Below are 18,977 nucleotides of genomic sequence, written 5' to 3' on the forward strand. Positions count from 1 at the left end.
TGCAGTATAAAGTGATTTTTGGAAATAGCTATTAATTGAAGGTCTTTTAGAATAACTATATTCAGTTTTTCTTGCTATTAGTAGAGATAAAAGGAAAAATGTATTTCCCTATCCCAGGTCTTTTGAATCTGAGCAAACTGGGAAAGTGATAAAATAGTTTCTTTCTACATAACAGTGGCAAGGCCACTCACATTACTACTGCTGTCTGCCACATACTTTGAAAAGGTTTTGTAACTACTAATTATTCAGTCTTACTCTGTCCTTTGACATAGTGCACCAATACTGTATTGATGTGAAACATTCTACAACCTAGGAATATATGAAGACTAATAGATTTTATAAAATTTTAGAAGTAAAAATAACAGTGGAGGCTAGGTTTTGGTTCACAGTGATTAGGTTTGCTAAGACAGCATTGGGAAAAAAAGGTGGGTATAAACCTATAAAATGCTTATAAATAGAAATAGACTGAAAAAGAAAAGAGTTTATTGTGCAATAAATACAGAGCTCTCTGTAGTGATCATTAATATTCCCAATGACAGTATCTTGAAAATAAAATATAATCATCTTTGTAGAGATCACATTTTTCATAGTCTCATCTGTTTTATGGTGGCTAACAGTTACTGGTAATTCATTAAAAGTTCATTTATAGGTATGACCTAAGGATCCCAATTAGAAACACACTTGAACACTTTGAGTTCAACTGGGAAGAAGCAACGTGTGCTCTTATTAAGTGGAGTCTGAGGTCTTGGTGCTGAGGATAGTTTAGCATCTTGGATTTAATTTGGAATTGATTTTACAGCCAGAACAGAGTCGAAGCTAGTGCCCAGTTATGTGTACTCACTTCATGCTGTACCTGCTGAAGACCATCTGATTCATGATATCATACACCAGGAGACCATGAGTTTGACTGAGTGAGAGCCATCTAAATACTGATGGAATCATTGGCTCTCTGAATCCTCTGTAGAAAATAGTTACAGCAAAGCCATTTTTAGGACCTGGGTTACGATTTTTAGTTCAGCATCATAAACTAAAGCTGAGAAAGTTTTATTAGTGTCAAACTAAACTAGTTTCTTGAATCCTCTTACATTCAAAGGAAATCACATATGCTTGTCAAGTGCAAGAGCTAGCCAGCCACTCTTCATTTTGCTCTGGGCAAGACACACTTGCAGGACACACTGCTCCTGCAAGTGTCAGTGTGATGGTCTGCCCAGATAGACACCAGGGGTCAGAACAGCTCCGGGAGGGAACACTCCTTGGTTGGTGGTACTCCAAAATCTTCCAAGATTAGAAAGCCCTGACCACATCGGACATCCCCCTGTCATGAGCTCTGCTGAACTGACCACCAAAACCTCTCATCTCATTTCAGCAACTCTCAAGACTTGCAGGGTCCATATTTGTCATTTTAGAATACCTTTCCTTTTCTGTTTTTACTGCCTATCATTGTTCATTTCCTTGGATTTAATCAAGAAAAGTGAATAGCTGTTTTCTATTTTATCTCACATAGACTTAAATTAATTTGGTTGGGATGTAATTTATATCTGATTTGTTATTTCTTGATAGTAACTTCTAGGTTTTCTCAGAACTCTGTGTACGAGGCTGAAACATCAGCTTGCATTTGAATATCCTTACAATATTGATTTTATTTTCACTTCCAGGAGAGGAAACTAAAGCTATGAGAAATTAAACTTACTTAAATTAACTTAAACAGCTAGTAAGTGGTAGAGCCAGCATTTAACCCCAGGCCTCTCTGACCCCAAAGCCACTGTCTAACATGTTTCATTCCTTTTATGAGGAGTATTTGAAAAGAAAGAGAGAAAGGTATCCCAATTTTAAATTTCTATCTTAAAATTTAACATTTTGGATTCTTTAGAAGTTCCACTGGAAGACCGTCATACTACTTATTTAAGACAACCAGTCAGTTGTGTTTGCAAAGCATACTCGACGTGAATGTGGGGTAGAGTACAGCCATGCCTTAGTTTATTCACTAGCTACAAGGGCACGTCTTCCCTTGAAGCCAGTGAGAATCAGTCCCATCACGCTAGGGAGGAAACAGAAGTGTGACCCCTTCCCTCAGGAAGGAGACCTAGAACCACAAAGAAAGAGCTTGGAAGCCACGCTGCATGTAAGTAGTCTTCCAAAGGATGTACATTAAATTCTAGTTTAATTTTTGGCAGTTGGAACCCACTGATGAATACTTTAATTCAAAAATCCTTTTGGAAGATGAATAATCATTGTCAGCTTATCTGTTCATATTTTTACATGTTAGATCAGCTTAACACAGGACAGAACTGCACAATATGTAACAACAAAATAATATATAACAACCATATGACAACATCAGATACATAGCTCGTGTCTCCGCTCTGTGACTGTTACCTAGTGATGGTGGTGATTTTTGTCTTTCCACTTTTTATGCGGCCCAGTGACAGAGAGGTGGTGTTGAACCCTGGCCATTCTCTCTGAGAGCATATGTTCAGTTCCTTCACAGGAGTTCTCATAGTCTAGTGAGCATCAGCATTACCTGAGGTATTGGTTCAAAACTCAGATTTGTGGGTCGCATCCTCAGAGAGTGGTTTCATAGGCACAGGGTAGTGCCAGAAATCTGACTTTTGAACAGGCAACTGCAGGTGACTGACACAGGTGGTTTTCAGACCTTGAGAAGCAGTGCTACCCAGCCCCTGGTCCTAACAGCCCATCCTCACGAGTCACGATCTACATGGGCAAGATGCGACAGCCCTCCTGTGAAACTGTTCCTTACGCTGTTCCTTAAGGGCACCCCATTTTCTGAAGGCTGCCCTACTTCTCTCCTGGAACAATGGGAAGATAGCATGTGTCAGTGGCCCTCATCCTTTGAACCTCTGGGGCTTAAAATGATTTTTTCTGTCGTGTCGCAAAGGGTCCTTGTTTCAGCCATGCCTGCAGAGCCTCTCCAGGTCTTGACAGGTAACTGACTAGTTCACCAAGCTGGAAGGAAGGCGTTCCAGACATCAGCATGACTCAAATGGATGGATCACCAAACAAATGCTGTGTTGTTCTCCTTATGGCCTTATCATTACAGCCTTGAAAACATGTAGTCTCCCCTCTAGGCCAGCCAGTCTCCCTGGTTGCATATTTGAAACCAAGTTTCTTCACCAAACAGTGTGATACAGAAGACATGGTTTTTGCTGCTTTTCCGGTACTGGATGAGTCATGAAAACACCAAAGTGTCTGCAGTATTTTCATTGACCTTGCAAACTTACAGATCCGCAGCAGGCATGAAATTTCTGTTCACAGCACTACCATTGACTGCCCACCGTGAGTCAGGAACCGGTGACATAAAGATGAGTGGGACATGGCCTCTGACCTTAAGGAATGTGCGTTCTGTAGACACATAAGCAGTGAGCCGCAATACAGAAGCATACTCTGAGGCAGAAAGAAAGAAAGGTCAGATGCCCAATCCGGAATGGAAGGGGAAAGCACAGAGGATGTAAATCCCTCTAGGAGAAGACTTCAAGGAACTAGATCTTGAAGGATGAACAGTGTATCAAATGCAAAGAAAATGGAAAAGCTTAGCCACACAGTAAGTTTAATGAAGCTTAAATTAAATAAAGCATTGAGTGAAAGCCTTTTGCCTCCAGAACTGTTTCAATTCTAAGTGATGGAGCTTGAGTCCTCAGCAACCTGTTTACCTTCAGATGTTTAACTTTGTGAATATAAATACCAATGAAATGAACTCAAATACTGTTTCCACCCAGGGGTTTTCAACCAGAGCTGTGCTGCCTAATGTTGCTCAGAAAGCTTCCTAGGCCCCATCCCAGACCTAATGAATCAGAACCCTTGGGGTTGAGGCCACAGCGAGTCGAAAGACTGTCCCTGCTTTGTCACTGGCTTTCCCTAAGCCCAGAAAAGGAATCTTATCTTCCTCAAAGTTATAGATCCATCTTCTTGGTACATAAGGAGCGAATGGAAATGTGGAGAAATTTGTTAAGGTTGTGGCTTTTCTTGATCTTTCTTTAGCCTGTCATATAATGGATGGGAACCAGTTGTGGATTAATTTGCAAGGATTCAACTAACTCTCAGTTACTGAATTCTTACAAAACCTGCGTTTTAACACCACCATCAGGGTTGATAAAACAGCTTTCTGTCCAAAGAGGGACGTCCGGTAGCACAGACAGGGCCGGCCTCACTGTGCATTGAATAACATTACGGGCACCCTTCCTGTTGTTGACATTGTTGGTCTGCATGTTTATTATGACAGTTTTCTGGTAGATTCCAGCAAAATGTCCTGAGGAAGGGACACCTTTCTGACTTGCACAATGGCACCATATGGGCTAGCCATGACCATGAACATAGAAAGCAGTGTTTTCTCACAGCCCATCACCTTTATCTCTAAATCTCTGAATTATCTGGCTGATCTAAGATGCACACCAGCATCTTAAGGTAATGCCACATCTCTCCTATTTTCTTTTTCATTGCAGGGAAGCAGAATTGCATAATACATCTAGAATTGGCCAAATTACATTCTTCATAGTTTTTCTCCTGGACCTATAGTTGGTACCAGTAATCTGGCAAATGTTTCAATTCCATGAACAAATATTGACTATCTCATACAAGGCCTGCGTCAAAAATCTGAGAGACTCAAAAACTGAACTTTGCTTATATTTTTGCCTTAAAGCTGAATAAGCAAATGATCAGGGAATGTTTTTAGTTACTGAAGTACTATGGGCTAATGGTGAACTCACACGAAAAAGTAAGGATATATGCCAGCTTCCATTAAGGAAACCCCTTAAAAATCCATAGGCCTTCATTTAATATTGAACTGACAGCTGCTTCGATTTGGCTGCCTTTAAGGCATCTTTGTATAAGAGCAAGCATGGCTACATCTGTCCTGTTAAAAGCACCTAGAAGAGAGAGGTGCTGCTCCTTGGAATTAGGTCTTCCCACCAACTGCTCCCTGCAGTCAAATCTTCTGTTACGTTGACTGTGTTTCCAGGTTCTTTCTTGCATCTGGCTCTTGGTTAGATTTTGACACCTCTCCATGGTCAACTCCTGGTATTACTCAGAACCCTTAGTTAGCATCCCTCATCAGCCTTGCCCTTTGGCACAGAGTAAATCCAGTATTGGTTATTTTAAGTAGATCCTTCCCCACACCTCTTTATCACCACCTGCACTGTTTTAAATCAGCTTGTTAGGAACAGCTAAGTGGGGACAAATCCTAATAGAAATGTGGACAGAAGTGAGGAGCAAGTGAGATAGTTGACAGTGGGGACGAAGGCATACAGGACATTCCAACTTGTACAGGGCTTGGGGCCTGCTCTGGCCTCTTCTCCACACACACAGTGTGTCACCTGAAAGGTGGCATGGGGCTTCTGACACTAACACCACCCTGCAGCCATGTTATTTTTGACAGACACACCAGCATTCTCCTGCTTCGCAAATTTGAAATCTCAGAATCAGCATCCGTGCCTTTTTTCCCCTTTACCACTAAGCCCGCTTGGCAACCCGGCCCTGTCAGTTTGCGTCCGTCCTTGCTCATTCATTACTCTTCAGCTTCTCTCACATCATCCTAGTCCAGCTGTGCATCGCCTCGTCCTTGAAGTTCTGCAAAACACTGGTTTTCTGTTTTGAGATGTAATTGACTTAAAACATTACATTAGTTTCAGGTGTATAACGTGATTTGTTATTTGTATGTATTGCAAAATGATCACCACAGTACATCTGGTTAACATCCATCACCATAAAATACTCTAAATATCCTCCCTGCCCTTCACGTTCCCCTTCCATACTGTATACTAAGCCAAGTAACATTTGTAAAACAAAATTTTGTGACCTTTTTCTACTTAACTCCTCTTTGCCTACTAAATCCAGTTCAAACTTGGGCCTTTTCCAAACTTCCCATAACTTGGTTTCTCTTTCCTTGCAACTGTATTTCCCAGTGCTTCCACCCCGTGAACCAGCCCAGTGTTGGCACTAATTCCTCAGGCATCACATACTCATTTGAGACGTGCTTATGCTGTGTTCCCCGGGGCTACAATGCTCACCTTTCTTTGTAGACAAATCTAACTCATTCTTTATGGTCCAGCCCAAGTCTCATCACCTCTACCGTGAGATCTTCTCCAGATGTCCTAGCCTGCATTGATTTCCCCTTTCTCCAAATTCCTATGGTACATGTTACCTTTATATAGTCCGGCAATAAATCTTGATTAACCCTTTGCTTTGCTATTGGTGGCTTATGTGGAGGATGACTAAATCATTTGTGTCCCAAACCAGGATACCTCAGAGAGTGAAAATGATGCTGTTAATCATTTCACTGGGAAAACTCATTTTGAACTGTCATGGCCAGATCAAGATACATGGTCATCCTAGCTGTGTTTAGACATCTTGTCTTCCCAACAAGAATGTAAGCTCCTGTGGGCGGAGCCTGTGTTCCGTGTTTGCTTTGCATATTCCTTGGCACGTGAAACAGTGCCACTCACAGAACTAACGATTAATAAATACGGGAAGGAGAGGTGGAGGGAATCAGGCAGGCAGTTTACCTTCACTGAAAAAGGTGGTTTCTTAAAAACCAAAACTCCACTCCACTGCATTGATATATGCAGGACACAATTAAGATAGCACGCAGCTTCTCCATGACAAGTAGGAAGGATGCAGCTGACATTCAAGCAGGCAGAATATAAGTTTGAAGACTTGAAGAGACAACAGCAACAGACAAACCAAATGGTGCCCAGCAGTCAAGGATGGTACAGATGTTGACAATTAAAAATATCAAGGGGATCCCCATATAAACCCAATTTGTATCCAGTGGGGGGTCTGAAAGCGTTGATTATTGTTAATTATCAAAGAGGAGCCTACGCAGTGTGCAATATGGACGGTATAGTTTATCATGCATTTATTCATACCAGAGAGAAATCATCTTCAAAAGGTTAAAGCATAATTGCATTGTAGGATTTTGATTTAAATCCGATAATAAAAGCCATAAGCAGGTTTAATGTGCCATTTCCTGTTTTTGCCATTTCAGGACTTGATACATCGCTGTCCTATCCTCCATGTGTTTTTAAAACATCGTCATAGCAACTTTGTGCCTCAAAGAGAGAGTATCAAAGGCATGTTTGAGAACTTTTTTATAATCAGCCTTAAAATGCAAGCCCAAAATTTTCCTAGAGCTGATCTCAGTTAGAAGGGACTTCCCACCATTAAAAGCGAACAGAAAACAAATCCTTCCTCCGAGGCATCAGCCTTGTCCTTAACGCTCAGCATCTTCACCCCAGTGGCGGCGGGGATGGAGTGAGTGTAGAGATGCCATCACCACCACTGCTCTCCTGACTCATTCTTCTTCCAGTCACGGCCATCTCTGAATTGGGGTGGTTGTGAGGGACAGGATGGCATCTGAACTTCTTGAATGTGCCCTAGCTCACTCTGGCACTGTGGCTATTATTTCCAGACTCTGGTTAGTGGGTGATCTCAGTACCTCAGAGAATGACTTGGAAAATTCGTATACCAGGAAACTCTAGCTTTAAAATCTGAGAGAAAAACTCAGTACTTTCTCACTTCATTTATATAAAGAATAGATAGAAACAGATGTATTCTGCGAGGCAGTGCTTTGCAAAGAGGAGCGTTAGTGTGCGTGCAGCTTTGTGCCACTTGCCTAATAACTATTTGAGCTAATGATTCCCATTCTTTTAAATTTTATTCCACTTGAGCCTCAGTTACTGATCTATAAAATAAATGAGTTGTACTATTTCCAAGATGCCTTCCAAATAGAATTTCTATAAATCTCTGATTTTGAAACATCTCTGCCAAAAAAAAAAGGGTAAATAATAAGGCACCATTACATCAGAGTTTGCTGTTGCCCAGATCTTAATATTTAGCAGATATCATTTATTCCCTTGAAATATACAAAACAGTTAGACAAACGTGTGTTATAACTCATCTAACCAAAGGAAAGTGTCCATCATGTTCCTAATAGCTATATGATAAATGAGCTCTGCTGTGTGCTTTCTTAAATTGAAGCAAATTAAAATTAACTATTTAATTTGAGAAACTACTGAAGCCACTTTGTTTGAGACAGAGATGCCATTGTAGTAAACACCGAACAAAGGAAGACAAGGATGTTCTTTCCTCCAGACGACTCTGGCCTCAAATATTTGAGAATCGCTGTGATTAAACAAGATTGTTCAAACCTCAAAGTCCCACCAGTTTGGGGACAGTGAAAGGAGCATTGTAGGATGTGGATTTGCTCCTGACTCTGCTATTTAAGATCTTGAAACATTACCTTCTCTTGAAAACAAAACAAACACAGGATGGCTTGGCTAAAGTTTAAAGCCTCTTCCAGTTCAGAAATTCTATGGTTCAGTAATCTTTGCCCAGATTTTCAGAAGTGAGCCTATAGAATGAAATAAATATGACTGGGAATCAATTTTATGGGTCTTTGGGGCCCTTTTCATTACAAAAACCATCTGAAAGTGACAGCCCCATACAAAGATCTGCATTTACACTCGATGGTCATCGTGGTCAGCTTTTACCCAGCTTGACCAGCTGACTGCCCTGCAGTCTCCTGCATACATAATTCAGTAGAGTATTCTAATTTCATCAATAACCACATTATTGTGTGCACTATTGTATTCCTTTACTTTTAATTTAAAGATTTCATTTGAGGTGCATTAGTTGATGAACCCTGCTAGATCTTACTGTTAAATCAAACCTGAAATGAACTTCAGGGCTCAGTGTACTTCAAGACCTGTGGTTATTTACTGAAGAATTCTTTCTTTCATCCTTTCAAGTCAAGTCACAAGCAAAGAAAAAGAGTATCCCAGGCTTATCCTTTCATGAACTGCACATCTGTGTTGCCTATATTACGTGCCAACCATAAACAAGAGAACTGGGATCTCTACCCTTGTTGAGTGTATGGTCTAGATGATCGGTAGACATTATTACTTAAAAATCACTGGTTAACAAACTCGGGGGGCCTTGACTCAAAAGGTCACATTTCAGCTGGGACCTGAAGGATGAAGCCCTTGTGTCTTCACCCTGTTAATCCCTTTTAAAGATAGCTTAAAAGAGCTTTTAAAGCTCTCTTTTAAAGATAGTTATTGCTGCTTATCCCAGCAGAGAGTGTTTGTAAGGCATATACTTGACATCTGGTCGATATTGACATTTTCACAGCATCATCCTGGGAGAAATTTCCTGATTTGTTCAGACACTGATTGAAGAATGACACTTGTCCCCATTAGCAGTCGTCTTTAGGTCAGAAGTAGAATTATATTTCTCTTCATCTTGAGTGTGTTGAGGACATTTTCCAAGATGCATTTTCTCTCTGCCTTACCACTGGGATTTAAAATGGATTCTGTTTACTTAATACACACCTTCCTTTGTTGTTTTTTGGTAAGAATCAAACTGTTCATGTACCACCCATTCCCTTTCTCTTTCTCCCCCTTGCTCCAGAGTAACCTGAAGTTGATGTGAATCTTTCCCATTTGTATTTTTGTATTTCACTAAATATAAATCACATTTACTATTATTTTGTGAATTTGTGAATCTACATACACAGCCTCATGCTGTACTTTTGCACCTTTGTGTCCTTTTAATCAAGATTTATTCATATAAATAGAGCAATTTCTTTCTCCAGTCTTCTATGAAGAGAGTTAGGTTGCTTCTCCTTTTTCATAATTACCTGCAGCAGCAGTGCAGTCACCTTCGTGTCTGCTGGGCTCAGGTGGGACAGTACCTCTAGGGGACACACCGGGGAGTGGAACTGAGCCACAGGGTGGAAGCTTCTTCAACTTCAGTAAGCATTGCCAAATGGCTCTCTAAAGTGACCAATATAATTCACCATCCACCAGCAGTGTATAAGAAATCCTATTTTTCTGCCCGGCCAGCGTAGTTCAGTAGTTGAGCGTTGACCCATGAACCAAGAGGTCCCCAGTTCGATTCCCCTTCAGGGCATGTGCCCGGGTTGCAGGCTCGATCACCAGTAGGGGCCATACAGGAGGCAGCCAATAGATGTGATGTCTCTCTCTCATGGATGTTTCTCTCTCTCAATCCCTCTCCCTTCTCTCTCTAAAATCAATAAAAACATATTTTTAAAAAAACCCAATTTTTCCTCATTTTTGTTAACATCTGGTGTTGACAAACTTTGATTTTTGCCAGTCTGACTGGTCTCAAATGACACTTCAGTGGTTGGTTCCCTAATTATGAATAAAGTTGAGGATTATTTCATATTTATTACTATTTGGTTAGTTTCCTCTGTGAATTTCTACCCTTTTCCAATTTTTTCATTAGGTGGTGGTTTTCTTATTGATTTCTATAAATCCTTTGGTCAAGTCTATGTGTTACAGATATCTTCTCTTATTTTTCAATTTTTGAAAACTTTGCATATGATGTCTTTTATCATACCAAAGTTCAGATGGAAAAATCAGATTATTTTACACTTTGTGCTTTTTATGTGCTTGTTTTAAGAAAGTCTCCCTACTCTGATTATATAATGGGATTCTCTTAAATTTTTTCTAACTATTTTAAAGTTTTATCTTTTATTTACCTCTGGGTAAACTGTGAGGGAGGAATTTAATGTACGTTTCTCTATGGATAGTCGATCAGTCTAACACCATCCTTTTTTTTTACATGAATTGTAATTTCACTTCTGTCACATATTGAGCTCCCTCACATGTTGACACTTGATCTGTTATCTACCTCTGAGCCAATACTACACAGTTTTCACAAGTTTGGCACTGTAATAATTCTTAATATCTTGCAGGTCATGTCCTCCTTTCTTCTCTCCAGCCCCCAGTTGTTTCCTCTGCCTTCACTTTTCTTCTTCTTCAGGACAGCTTTTAGTAAGCTCTGTGGTATAGTCTTTCCATTTTTGTCTTGACATTTTCTTTATTTCACCCTCATTATTGAATGATGTGAAGTTTAGTTGGGTAATTTATTCTAGATTGGGGCCTTTTTTCAGAGCAATTTGAAAATATTTCACTGTCTCCTAGATTTCCTTGCTGCTGTGAATCTAGCATCTGTTGTTCTTTTGTAGATAATCTGTCTTTTCTGTCTAGCTGCCTTTAAGATTTCTCTGCCTTTGGCATTCTCCAATGTCTTTATTTTACATTTAGATATATCTTTATTTTTATTAATGTGCTTGGTGGTTGTGCCTCTTGAAACCAAGGGTTCATGACTTACCAGTTCTGGTCATTTTTCATTTACTATTTCTTTAAATTTTGCCTTTCCTTTATTCTTTCTCTTCCTCTGAAACACCAATTAGTGTTAACTGGGTATTTTTATTCTATCCGTCATGCCTCTTAATTTGTCTGTTTTCCATCTCTTCATCTCTTGGGACTACATTCTGGGTAATTCTTCAGATCTATCTCCCTTTTCTATTCAGTGATACTAATTTATTAACTAACCTGGTCTTTGACTTTTTAAATTTCAGTTACTATATTTTTAATTTCTTTAAGTTCCTTTTGGTTCTTTTTGAAATCAGTCATGTCATTGTTTTCTTAACGATTTAAGTCCTTTAATATCTTTCATCATTTTAAACATACTTATTTTGTAATTCTATTGCCTTAAGTTATTGCTGGTTTAATCCCGGTTTCTTGCTTATAGTGGATTTTTCCTTATGTGTTGCCCTATTTTCACATATGCGCTCATCTGCAGGGAGCCTGTGTTTGTTTTGCTTGCAATGAGAATCTCTTGAGGCCCAGGTTGTAGAATTAATTCTGCATTTCCTTTTGTCTGGAACCCAGGCCTATCAATAGCTTATGTCCATTTATGCAAGGTATATAATTTCAAATTCCATATCTATTCGAGGCCCAGGCCAAACATTAGAATTTTCCAAGGAAACTCTTTTCCTCCCTCCAAAGACTAGACAGAGCTCCTTGTACTGGTGGGTAGATGGTTCCCTTTTCACTGCAGAGCAGCCCTTCCAGGCTCTCAGCTTCATGCAGAGACTTCGGTTCTAACCTCCCCATACAGGCCGAGGGCCTCCTCTCTTCCCTTACAGGCGTAGAAACCTGAGCTTCCCAACTATTGAGACTGCCTCTCTCCATCCCCGCTCAGGGCAACTGCACTGCCTGGGGCAGCCCCTCCTCTCCCCACTCTTCATCTGGCCTCCACTCTTCCTTGGGTTTCAGCTTAGCCACCACTCTGTCGAACAGCTTTCCCCAGATACCTCCCCAAGCGGGAGTGGGCTCGGCAGCGCTCCTGTGCGTCCCACGCCCGCCTCTAATGGCGGCTTCGCTCTGCACGCCTCTCGACTTTGTGCCTTCGTCCTCCGTTTCACTCGAAGCCGTTTGAGGACAAGGACAGTCTGTTCACTGGTGCCTAGCATAGTCTGCTGAGTGCTGGGTAAATACTTCTCAAACGAATGCATGTTATTTTTATAATAAAACAGTAGGGTTTGGGTGCTAGATGTGAAGCACCCCAGTTTCTGTACGAGGTCAGAAAACATCATCCACTGGCATTGCTTTTAATAAGAACAACACAAGCAGGTGAGAGAAACCATACACCGAAGTAATCGCACCCCAAAAGATCATTTGAGAATGTGTATCTCAGGATGTGCCCTGAAGATCTGTATGCCCAGAGGCTGGTGACAGGAATGTACAGGAACTTGCCGGTGCCCACTCAGTACTAGCGGTCTGAGGAATTAGAGTGTTGGTCGCTGATAGGCCATCAGTGTTGGATTAAGAATCAGGCCAAGCCCAGCTAGGATGGCTCAGTGGTTAAGCGTCAACCCATGAACCAAGAGGTCACCTGGTGCCCAGGCAGGGCCCAGGCCCAGGCTGTGGGCTCAATCCCCAGTAGGGGGTGTGCAGGAGGCAGCCGATCGATGTCTCTCATTAGTGTTTCTATCTCTCTACCCCTCTTCCTTCCCCTCTCTCTAAAAAATAAAATAAAAAGACGCTGTACTCCAACCTCTGTGAAATGCTCTCTTCAAGAAGCAGGGTGTCACTCAGGTTCCTTAGGAAACAGGAGTGCTGTGAGGCTGACGAGGTGGTAGGCATGGAGGCTGCTCACAGGCCCGCCTGTGCTCCGCATCCCTGCCTCACCAGCCACGCTGTCAGTCTCTCTGTCTCTCTGCTGCTCTCTCCACATCTGCCTCACCCTCCTCTCCTCACCAGCTGGCTTCCTCCACTTTGCTTCTGCCCCCTCACAGTCTGCACAGGGTGCCAGGGCCGCTCACGGCATCGTGCCACAGCTCTGCCTGCTCATTCTCACTGCTTGCTCTTCTGAGGAGGATGCCAGAGGGTCCTCATTCTTTTGGACAGTCTATGGCCTGGCTTTCCTGAGCTCATGTCCATCTCTGCTGCAGTCAGGCTCTGGCTTGGAGGGCACTGGTGTGAAACATTCCTGCCCACAGTGGCAGCAGGAATGGGCAGGGATGGGCAGTTTCCCATAGACGTCCTTAAGCACAGCAAGCTCCACACCGTTTGGCAACCCCTGGTTCTCACCGAGCAGCTTGCTGTTACGTTCATTCCAGCACCTTGATTCCAAGAAGTGGGAGTACTGGGTGATGACATCAAATGTTTCAGATGCTAGAAAGATAATCCACCCCATTACACATTAATTAATTGTTAACCTAGTTTATTTATCAATCTTTTGTAGGTTTAGTTATTGTGAGCTGGTTTCTAGGCCTGAGCCCCTGCTGAATCTGAATGGCTGAGCCAGTCCCTAGATCAGTAACAATTGCACCAAGATACGGAGTACCTTAAGGCTTTGCACTGTAGCCAGACTTATTCTAGCTCTTTTCCTTTCTCTCCTAGTGCCTTAACTGCCAGGTCTATTGTCATTTTAATAAATTATTAGAATGGATGTCAAGCCTAGGTTTCAGCTCTCTCTATGAAATAAGGGAATGAAGCACCGTGATATCATCAAAGAAAATATATACTCTATTAGAACCATATAAAATTTGGACCAGAGCCATCAATCTCAAGCCAAAAATACCTACACACCATCCTGCCCAGGCCCAGTCTCCCTTCCATGCCACAGGCCCTGCCCGGTTCATTGGAAGGAGGCCCCATCCTCTCTCCCATTGCCTGCCATGCTTCTGTTTCGTGCAGTCGAAGGTCACACTAATGTTGACAACTTTCTTTCACATGCAAATATTACCTTAGCTATTCATTTGCTTATATTTAGAATTCATGTGGAAAGTAACCCCTCTTAGCTGTGCAATCTTGGGCCAGTTATACTTGGGCTGCTCATACTTTGATTTTTGTCATCTGTCATATGGGATCACAAAATCTCCTCCATCAGGTTGCTGCAAAGATTAAATGAGATAGATATAAAGTGCTTGGCTCGTGGGAAGTTTCAAATAACATCTTTAAAAGAGTTACAGGAAAGAGGAAAATGTGGGAGGGTGCTGGTTTTCCATGCCCTCAAATGTGAGGAGGTGAAATTCAAGCAGCCTGCAGGGAACCTGGCCTCCCTCTCCTCCATCTGTGGGCTGGTCCCAGGGTTCCCTCTCCTTTGCACACCCCTGCCACACTCGTACCCAGGACCCTGCTACAGGCAGCTCTTTCAAACCCTCGTCCCTGGTCCCCCTCAAGCTCTGGCAGTTTGGCGGATCTATTGAGGACCCAGCTTTCAGTTCTGCTTGATGGCAACCTGACTTTCACTTGTCTATTTGACCAGAATTAAAACTGAGCCATCAGATCAGAAGTTGGGCACTCACTGCTGGCCAGAGTTTTCGCCTTATTTAGAGGATTTCATAGTGAAATTAAAGCTCTGCTATCAACTCCTCTTCAAATGTCTGTATGATCCAGTCACTCCCTTTAAAAATCCATACCATATTCTGCTTTTCCCAGCATAGAGAGCCAGAAAATTTCAAATAGAGAGTCCTCTAGGAACTACTGTGTGAACACACAGCTGTTGGGGGAACGCTGCCAGTCCGCTCTCTTCTCAGCGTGTTGCATTCAGACACACCACACACTGCTGTGTTCATTGATGATTATGTTAAATGCCACATTCCTGGGGAAGGAAGGATCTGCTCAGCCACCACTAGTTTGTTCATTATTTATATACAATTAAAGGGCATGGCTCAGATGAATGCAAGCATCTGAGAAAAGTCATTATTCATGTACAGATCAAATTGAACATTTGTCATTTCTCCAGTGATTTAACATACTCTTTGTGCCTTGGGACCTCAAATTATATTAAGCAGAGTAGATGCTTTAATTCTTTTTAGTTTAATTGTTGGCCTTTATCCACTTGCTCAGATTACTTGGACTTGTTTAAAATTAGCCCTTGCTTCCCCTTAAAAAAGGAAGAAAATTTCTTTTTAGGACCTATTACGCACTAAGGATGAATGCAAATTGTTCTATGATTCTTAATGACCCACTATTAACATAGTAGAAAACCCAGTACATTAATGCAGTACCTCTTTTCACATCGTTACTCCTAATGGAACTGTTACCAGGATAATAGCTTGACCTTTGGCTATAGAATCAGATAGAAAAATATATTCTGCTTACTCAGTACCTCTATTCACATAGCATATTGAGCATTTTCAGGTCAATACAATCACAATATTTTTTCCTAAGGCCACATCTGTACTTGCAACAGAATAGGATTTCGTCTTCAGCAGGTAGATTCTAGTTGAAAGTCACTTCTAAGTGTGAATGTAATCCATGAAATAGAATGTCAGGGATAGACCCAGTAGAAGTATCTGTATCAGTATTTTTCGAGAAGCCTAATGCTATGCCTTCAATGGTCTCAGACACAGACACTAGAGACAGAGACTTCCTGGCTTCTTTTTATTGAAACTGGATTGGTTTTAACTGAAAAGAAGAAAAATAACCAGAAATTGTTGCCTTTTTAGTGAGTGACAGAATACCTGAGCCCAAGATTAGATTCAAAAGTCTGTTTGGAAGCTCCTCACAGAGTGGGAGGAACATTCCAGAACCTTCCCTGGTTCTCCTAAACTTGGTCATTGATACACTTAGTGGCTTGGAGTCATTTTGATGTGGGCATAACCCAAATCTATTTTGTTAACTTGGAGCCACTACTTTCTAGTGGGTGCTAATTTGGACACCTGTATTTCACAATCTAAGAAAGGAGGGGTTGCTATGGAAATTAATTATATAAATAATATTGCAAGAAGGGAGATGTTTATCTGCTGAGACGGTATATTCAATCCTTTTGGTGGTACACATTTTATACAAACTAATAGGGCGCTAAATACAAATATTTGTTATATTCATTGAAACAGGACTTTGAGACCTTTTGGCAATTCTCTGATAAGTAAATGTTATTGTGGGCATTTGAAGGTAATAAAACCTTGTTTCTTTAACTATATTCTATTAATTAAGACTTTCTACTAATTCAGATTGGCCTTCCCCCCGAATTATCCTACATTTGTGACCTGTTGTATTCACTTCCATTAGAAACAAAATTAGAAAATGTGTTTGTTTCTCATCAAATGGTAATTAAGTTCTTACTCAGTACAAGGTACTGTCGTAGATGCTTTGAGGGGGAAAAAATAAACAAAACCCCTGAGATGTCTATAATCTGGTGTGGGAGATTCAAACGCACGCCCCACCCCTGGAGGCATCGCTCCCACTGCATGTCTCCCAAGTGGAGACTGCTTACTCGTCCATTGCACATATCATATACTGGGCGGCCTGGTTGATATTTTCCCCAGTCCTTAATTCTGCTTCCCAGCCATCACTCTTCCTCTACTCAGCTGGGCTGGGTCCTTTCCACTAAGGATCTTACACAGCTACACGTCTTCCTCTTGCTGCCCTGTCGTGCTGTGATCTCGGATAACTTCACTGTCCACCTGAAAGATCCATCTGGCGCCCCAGCCACATAGTATCCAGACCTCATGCACAGGCACGTTCACCTCTATTCCGCTTCAGCCCCATCCCTGAGCACACCTTAGCACCCTCACCCCCAGCTGCTCCGCTGCCACCATTCATGCTCCAGCACCACACTCCCGATTGCCCTTACTCCTGGCAGCTCCTTGCCAACCCGCTTGACATTTCCATTCCCTGGTCTCTACAGATTTTCCAAGTCTGTGAGCCTTTTTCTGGCTTCACTTCCTTCCCAGATTTGGGTGGGAAAGGGGAGTAAGGAAAGTTGAAGTCATTCATTACAGGCGGCACCTTCACCAACATCTTCAAATGCTTTGTATCCCTGTCCTTCTGCCAAAACTGTCCAGCGAGACTCTGACCCAAGAGCAGCCCTGCACTCAGTGTCTCCACTCCCAAGGAGGGGCTGCCAGGTGCCCTGGGAGAAACAGCCTGCCCCTACGGCTTGTCGTCCTCGCATGGTGTCCTCGCACCCTCAGTCCTGCTTTCCCCCTCCTGCTCTTCTCAGAGGCAACCCCAGACTTTCCCACACTCCCCATTCCCCTCCCCGGACGTTCAGGGAGGTCTCCGGAGTGATTACTCCAACCTGTAACCACTTCCCCACCGGCCCCCATCTTCCCTTCCTCGGGTCAGGGAAGAAGCTCCTCCATCTGAGGACGACGCTTCCATTTCTGTCCTGACCCATCACCCCACAGTTCCTCTGGGGCGGTTCATTTGGTTGTCGCCTTTTTTCTGGATCCTGTCTTCCCCGCAACATTGCTGCCTCCCTCAGCCTGTGAATGTGCTCGGGCTTCCTGTCCCTCGGCCCTCCTCCCCCTGCAGCCCTTTTCTTCCTTTTCCCTCTGAACCCAGATTTTTTAGTGTCATCTGTGGCCATCCCCACCACTCCTCGATGACCTTCAGTGGACACCTCCCAAGCCTCCCTTCCTGGCCCGTCCTCTGCTCTCAGGCTGGGGGTCCTCTGGCAGCACCACTCGCTGGCCTTCACAGAACCCCTCCTGGGTCCCCCGACTGCCCACCCTGGGCTCCTTCAGGCACTCCTGCGCCTCCATCGCCATTCAAACCGCTGGCTCTGCTTGGCCCAGAGCTCTGTTCACTCGACACATTGTCCCTGGTCAATGGTTTTTCTCTCATTTTAACTACCACTTGCATGTGCCTCTCAAACTGGTATCAGCCTGGACCCTTCCCTGTCAGCTTCTATACAGAGATACCTTCAGCCATTTCCACATGGGTGCTGCACAGATACCCCAGACCCGGCATGTCCCAAACCAAGCCGAGTACACCTGCTGCGCCCCTCACAAAACTCTCCTTTCTTCTAGTTGCCAGGTCATGTGACTGAGCAGAAATGCCCATCTGGATACGGTTCTGGTCACCCCTCTGTCTTCACTAGCATGGCCCAAACCCAGACCACTGCAGCAGCTTCCTCACAGGGACCCTGCTCTCATTCCCCAGACCCATCCTCCCCACTGCTGCTGGGCATCTCCTCCCGCACAACTGGGTTCTTTACATTTGTGTGTGGATTTTTTCCCTTCTTTCAAGTATTTTCCTTCGGATAAATTTCTAGGAGTAAGATTTCCAACCCAAAGGTGTAAGTTTTATGCCTCTCATTATGGGTTACCATCTTATTTCCCAAAAGGGTTTTGCCAGCTTATACCAACAGTAATGTTTGAATGTGACAGGTCCCCCACAATTTTATCAAGATTAAGTATTAGCTTTTTAACATTGTTCTTTTAATTAAGTAGATATATAGTGTGTTTTGCAACTTGGGGGCTTGCATATTTGTTGAACATTTTTCCTAATGTTTTTTGCTAAATACACTTTGTTATCTACAGAGACTTTTGAAGTTGCTCTTTTATTTGAGTGAGTGCTTTATATGGTGGTGGATATTGAACCTTTTCAGTCACATTTAGTGCAATTAGCTTTTCTCACCTTAGTGAATGTTTATTTTCCATTCAATAGAAGTTTTATAGCTTTACATAGTAGTTGAATCTGTCAGCATTTTCCTTTGTCATTTCTTTTTAAAAGAAGCCTTTAAAACGTTAAAATTACCAATATTTTAAATACCAAGAAGGCAGTATGATGTGATGCATACTTGGTCTTCACCTTACCGAAAGCATGTTGAAAAGCACCCAGGAATGGCACGTGAGGCAGCAATCTCAGCACCAGTGCCTGTATGTGTGGTCACACACTGTGTGGCCTCCCTTT

General features: G+C 42.5%; 1 protein-coding gene across 3 annotated transcripts in view; it reads left to right on the plus strand.

Moving 5' to 3' along the window:
• BEND7 (BEN domain containing 7) overlaps positions 1 to 18,977 on the plus strand; it is a 78,160-nt gene that overhangs the window by 44,710 nt on the left and 14,473 nt on the right. The gene's annotated exons all lie outside the window — the stretch shown is intronic.

The sequence above is a fragment of the Miniopterus natalensis genome, chromosome 1 (assembly GCF_054644295.1).
Source record: "Miniopterus natalensis isolate mMinNat1 chromosome 1, mMinNat1.hap1, whole genome shotgun sequence".
In the NCBI taxonomy this organism is placed as follows: Eukaryota; Metazoa; Chordata; class Mammalia; order Chiroptera; family Miniopteridae; genus Miniopterus; species Miniopterus natalensis.